Consider the following 6,686-nt stretch of genomic DNA (forward strand, 5'->3'; position numbering starts at 1 on the left):
TTGTGTTGCAAATAGATTGTAAATTGAGATGCATCAATATTTTGGTCTTCGGACCATAAATTTGACAAAATTGAAGTCCATTTCAGGGAGGCACTGTTCTGAATGTGAGTGTAACTCCTCTTAATATTCGTACACATGCTGTTGGGCTTTACATGTAACTGTCGTCAGTTTTGTATTTGATATAAGGAGCTGCCCTCAATACAACAGGAGATAATTCTACTATACATGGAGAATCTAACTTAAGTCCCTTCCAACCAAAAGCATTTTCCTGTAAAATACACTATAAGATACTAAGTTATCAAGTCTACTTTTTAAAGATTTGTAATATTGTTCTTTCCATTCAGCCACAGCACTTAAAACTTGACAAGAGCAAATTGGGCCTGCTTGTAGCAGAAGTAATACCTTTTTTTTTTGTTCTTGTTTTTTGTTTTGTTGTTTTGGGTTTTTTTTACGAAGAAAGGGGGATCAATATAGAACACACAGTAAACATCAGTCCTACTATATAGTGATTTAATTTTTTTGAAGTTTTAAAATACCCTATATTCCTTTTCTCAGCCCATCTTATAGTTCAGTCGCACCTCTTTCACTTCTGCTTAGCAAAGATAATTGCCCCGTGTCTCTGAATGAACTGTTTGTGCAGTTTTGTTGCTGCATTCAGTGTTGTTATTTAGTCTTCCCTTGCATTGTTCTGTTCTGCGTACATACAATTTTTCATTTGACTTGGTGTTTTTTACACATCTCACACTGTAAATAGATGGGGGAACATGTGATTAGAATGCAGGATACTTAGTGGAATTATTTGTGTATATGAAACATGGATTTTTTTTTCATTTTCATTAGCTATTTCTACCTTAACAGGGTTTTTCCATTCCTCATGTAGCTGAAAAATCTAATGCTGCTTCAAAGGAATTGCAGTGAGTCCCCTTTGAAAGCACTGGGTAAATACAAAGAGAAGAACATTGCTTGGGATTTACAGCTGCATCACAACACTGTTGTTCTTCCTCTTTCTCCCTTTACAGTTAACAGACTTTTATTATGGATGCTGTTGTCTATAATAATTCCCTCTTTCATCTCTCCTCCAATATACTGTCAACCACACTTGCCTCTGACTGCAGGGTCAAACCACCTGCTTCAAGTTGACAGTGCTTCTTCATTATCCATCCTTAGAAGGTGAATTCTTCTCCCCTGCCATCCAGGGAATAAAAGCATCACTTCTGGAGTACAACAGGCCTGAGGAGTGAAAGTCACAGGATTTGCCTTAAAGCCCAAGTCTTTTTGTGGAAAAAGGGAATGGGGGGGTGGTATGAAATGACACTTTTCTCTTCTGCTCAAATCTAAACCTTACCTGCAAAGCCAGTTTATAAAGGATTGCTATTTCTGGATCACTTTTCAGACAATATCACATATGAGACATGTGAGCTAAACAGCATGACATTTTCAAAGTTACCAAGTCTCTGAAATCTTTTATAGCTTTATCATTTCAGAGATAATGAGATAATGTTTTTCAAGACAGTCATCATGAAGTTAAAAGAGTGACTTGATCTAATATACTAAATAAAAACTTTAATCTTCCCTTCTCAGGTAGAGATTTGGTCAGCCAAATACTAGTAAGAATGATCCAGTAACAAATATCAATCAAATTAATGGAACAGGAATATGTAAATAATCCATGTACAATCTCAGATGTGCATTAGCTCTAGGCTTGTCTGAGATGGCTTTCATTCGGGAAGATGGGGAAGATTTTATAAGATTGAAGTCTAGGAAACTCTCTTAAGACCTCTGTGTAATACCATCTAAAATAATTTTCCCTTGTAGAAAGCAAAAATGTTAGCTTCCTTCTTGGCTACCCTTGTTGTCCATTGTTTTAAGTTACTACACTTGTTCTCCTAAGGCAAAAAAAAAAACCCAACAAAAAACAGTGGAAGACACTGATCTTTCTTTTATTCTCCAGAATGCAGAAATTCATACCACAAAATAGACTTATTTCAGTTTGGGCAGATCAGTATACAAAATATATAACGTATGTATACATTGTAAGATATACCATTTATGTATATATACAGTACAATACATTACATAATTATAGTGTGTGTGTGTGTGTGTGTGTGTGTGTGTGTGTATACTAAATATATGTCTACATATTGCAGCAGTTATATGCTCTGTATATAAAGTGTGCGTATGCGTACATTCACACATGCAATGAATATGTAGTATATAATTATATGTATAGTCTGTATTTAAGAAGTGTATGTTTATGTCCATTTTTCTTTATGTACATGGAAATTGTGCTACTGTGGTTAGAATTTTAAAATTCTGGTGAACTCAAAAAAAAAATGTTACAATTTCCAATAATTCTTTGTTAGTTTGAAAAAATGTGTGTGAAGTTGCCCAAAAGGACAAGAAACTTGACTGGTATCTCAGATATATATAATCAAGTTAGGATTGAAATTGACTTTGTCTTTGTGGTCCTGTAGTGTCTACTTGCACTTAACGGCCATTTCTGATCTAATACAATATACTTGTTTAGTGCTGTCATCTCTCTCCTTTTTTGGGGAGATTAAGCAAGGTTTTTTACTAGCTTTCAGTTAAAACATTATTTGCTTTTATGGGCATTGAGGAAGACTTCTTTTTATAGTCTCTCATCTCCCACATGCGTTGCACAGTCATTCTTTTGTGGGCTTGAACTGTGCTTTTTCTCTATTTCCATCTAAGTTTTTGCCTTAAGAGAAGTTACTGTCCAACGTTGCTGCTTTTGAAAATAAAAATGTAGATGTTTCTTTCTACTTGGAAAAACTATTAGACTATGCAGTACACTAAATAACCGCAGAGAAGTTTGCTAGACTTCTGTACTAGCATATAGATGTTGTAATATATTCACCTGCACATTTGAAGTACAGTCAGAGCTGAGTGACTTGGCAACCATTTAATAACAGAGCAACGCTAAACAGCGTATAAATACAGCATCTTAAAACAGAAAAGACTACTTACTCCAGTTAAACTGGACTTCTACAAATTCTGCACTCATCAGACACAGATACTGAATTACCTGTATATTCCTCGCTAGATCAGTGTATACATGTTTCCCACATGAGATTATTGATATATATATATTTTTTTAAGTTCAAAATGTTTTTGTTGTTTTTGTAGAGACTGCCAGTCATTCTACCAACTGGAACAGACACTGGTAAGGGAAGTCTTGGCACTTCCACACTGTTGCTGTTTGAGACTCTTTATATCAAAGTTCTTCTTATGAGGTTTCTGGTTTCATTATTTTTACGCAGGGTAAGTCCTCAGCCCCTACTGTATTTTGTTTTATCTAGCAAATTCCAAGAATAATCTGTGATAGTACAACACTTAGTCAAAATGATTTTGTCATCTCTGGCTTTGCTAAAAGGCACTGTACTTTCCTTTGATTATTCTTGTAATCCTTTTGGGTTTACTGTCTTTTTTTTTTTTTTTTTTTCCTTGGATAATTTTCCATTAAGAAAAAATTGACCTGTGGACTCTAATCATATGGCATTTCAGTCCAAATGTTCAGAACCAACACCTCACTCATCTAGGAATTTCATTCCATTTTTTCCACTTAACTTATTCCTGCCTCTTAGAAACAAAATTTCTATATAATCTCAATGTTGCAGAATAAATTATAACAAAATGATAACTATTTGTTTTGTTCTGCAGTAATAAACTCACTAGTTACAAGCAAGCTATTTCTGTGCCAGTACAGTCAATAGTTACATATTCGTTTCATCCTTTTCTGCTAATTTCCTATTCACAACGAACATATTTACCTTTTTTTTGAGTAAGGAAATACTGCTGAAAATTCTGGTTTGAATATGTTGGAGTCCTTAAGGTTTTGTTTTAGGATTGAACCAGTAAACTCTTTTAATATTCATGGATAAATCTGTTTTATCAGTTAGGATATTGGTTTTAGCAGTGTTGGTGGAAAAGCATAGGGAGACAAAACTCTTGGGGTAGAGGCGATATCTTTTATTAGATCAACTAAATAATAGCAAAAAAAATCTTTCTTTGCAAGCTTTCGGGCCCAAACTCCCTTCCTCAGGCACAGGAGAATTCAAAGATTGTAAAAGTTCTCCCAGATAGAAATGCCTGCTTTGCGCACTTACAGACCAACCTCTTTTAAAATGGACTGTTCTACCCAGGGGGAGCCCTACTGTCTTGTACCTCCCCTGTGCAAGATGAAGTTTCATTTTTACCTGGGAGAACTTTTACTATCTTTGAATTCTCCTGTGCCTGAGGGAAGGGTGTTTGGGCCCAAAACCCTGCAAAGAGAGATTTTTTTTTTGCTACTATTTAGTCAGTCTAATAAAAGGTATTGCCTCTACCCGAAGAGTTTTGTCTGCCTTTTATCAGTTAAGACACTGTTCTTTTTAGTTAAAAGATTTATAAATAAAAGACCAAGTTGTCAATGCCTCAGTTTAAAAATTTAAACAACTTAATGTATACAGTTCCCTCCACTGATAGAATCCTGATTATGCTGTGTTCCTTTAATGATCCACTTAATATGATTCTGATGGAAGTTACAGCTTAAAACCATGAAAACAAAGTAGAAGTTGCAGCATTTACCTAAAAGTCACTAATCTGTCCAAATATGTACATGATTATAGTTATATTTATCCTTTAAATATCATAACGCATTGAAAAAATATTTTAATTTTAACCCAATACATGTTTAATATAATAAGAGAAATGTTATTGTTTAATATAATAAATGGAAAAGATTACTTTTTGGAGCTCTGAGACTAGCAGTTTTTAATTTTCTTTCTTTTCTTTTTTTTTGTCTCTGATTTCACAAACTTTGCTTTGGGTCAAAATTTTGAATCCTATTTAGAATGATGTATTTCTGCTGTATATTTTTTTGGGCTGTTGGCCTGTTCATACTGTTCTTCCCTCTCAGTCTCCCATTACTGCAAAACACACTTGACTTGCTCTTTACTTTGAAGATCCCATACCACACCCTTTACAGAAACAGTCTGTGCGCCAAAATGTTAAATATGTAGGGAATTAACATGGGGAGGGGTTAAAGAGAGTAACTCTTTGGCCAAACGGAAACACTGAGCTGCAAGAAGATTCTACTTCATTCATTTTGATTTGACTCATTTCTGCCATAGACTTGATGAGGTATAGTGGTATGTTAACAACAGATGATTGCAATGGGCTGCATCTGCTATTTTTGAAATTATTCTCCAGACACATTTTCAGTTTGGGTTTTTGGGAGAGAAGGGGAAGGATTTTGTCTTACTTAATTTAAGACAAAACTTTCAGGGGAAAGTGGACAAGTAGCATCCCGAGTTTAACTAGGCACGTCTACACTTGCACTTTAATGCACATTAAACCATACTTTTTAGCTAATGTGCATTAAAATAGGCTAATGGGCCTTTTTCTAGTACCTCACAATGGAGGTACTACATTTAATGCATGTTATCCTAAAGCGCATTAATGAGCGTGTAGATGTGCCCAGCTGAATACCCAGCTCCTAATTGCAACATATAACCATGATGAATTAGGGAAGATCATGCAACTCTATGAAATTCCCATCCCTAGCTGGTGCCCAATATTGTTGGTGGTGCCAGACCCCACCATGGCCTAGTTTATACGATGGGGATCTGGCAGCAGAAATAAACTCCAGTTCTGCTGACCAAACACAGTGTCCACACACCCAAAGAGCTTCTGTGGCAGCAGAACTCCGCTTTCTGGCAGCAAAGGACCCCACCCCTGAGCAAGGTGTACATACAAGTGCCAGGACTTCTGCTGGCTGCCCCCCAGCAATAGCTGGCACCTTTGCAGGATGTGCTTGCACAGCTGCTGAGGGCTTGCACCTACTCTGGCAGCCTGTCCTGCAATTGAGTGGGTGGTAGGGACAGGGGAGTGGTGCCCATAGACCAGGCCTAAGCCTTATTCCTCCCTGCAGATACAGAAATAATAGTGCAGCTGCAATGCACAAGTATCAAAAAATCCTCTCTAGGGGAGTACATGAGAAAAGTCACCCAGCATCCTGCCCAGTAGACACTGTTTTGATCTTAATCACTTAAAAACAAAATGTTTGCAACTTCTTCCTTTGTGCTAGGCATTGTCTTTGTGGCACCTAATATGGGACATAAACTGATTGATGTTTGAATCAGAAGAAAACACATATTTGTTGATGTTATAACATTGTTTATGGAGGCTTCAGCCTTTCCTATCTGTGTTTCTGCACCTCCCTTTGCTATCAGCAACACTGCTTTTGGTCTCTAGGTTTCCATTAATCTTACTTTCAGGTATGGACCAACAGAAGGAGGTTTATTAAGGCCTCTTAAAAGGAACCTTTTTAGGAAGAGCTTCTGTACCAAGTTCATTTTGCTCAGGAATTCAGATTGTCAGTGTTTCTAAGCCTTACCTGTTTTCTTCAAGCAAGATAAAAAGCCCACAAAAATATTTTGCTGTCCTGCTAGAGCAGTTCTGCAATTGTATCCTGGTTCCCTTGGTTCAGAACTGTCACCTGTACATACAGATGAAGCGCGTGCTTGGGCGGGCGCTGACAGGGCCTGGACAGAAGCTCGACAGTTTCCGTGCCGGGGCTGCCGCCTCCGACGCTCCCGACGGGCCCGGCTCTTGCGGAGCCACCCGAGCCACCGCCCGGACAACGGGGGCGGCGGCGCCCTCCCCAGCGAGCGGGCGGCCGGGAC

Source organism: Gavialis gangeticus, unplaced genomic scaffold, assembly GCF_001723915.1.
Source record: "Gavialis gangeticus isolate Ggan-Ray unplaced genomic scaffold, GavGan_comp1, whole genome shotgun sequence".
In the NCBI taxonomy this organism is placed as follows: Eukaryota; Metazoa; Chordata; order Crocodylia; family Gavialidae; genus Gavialis; species Gavialis gangeticus.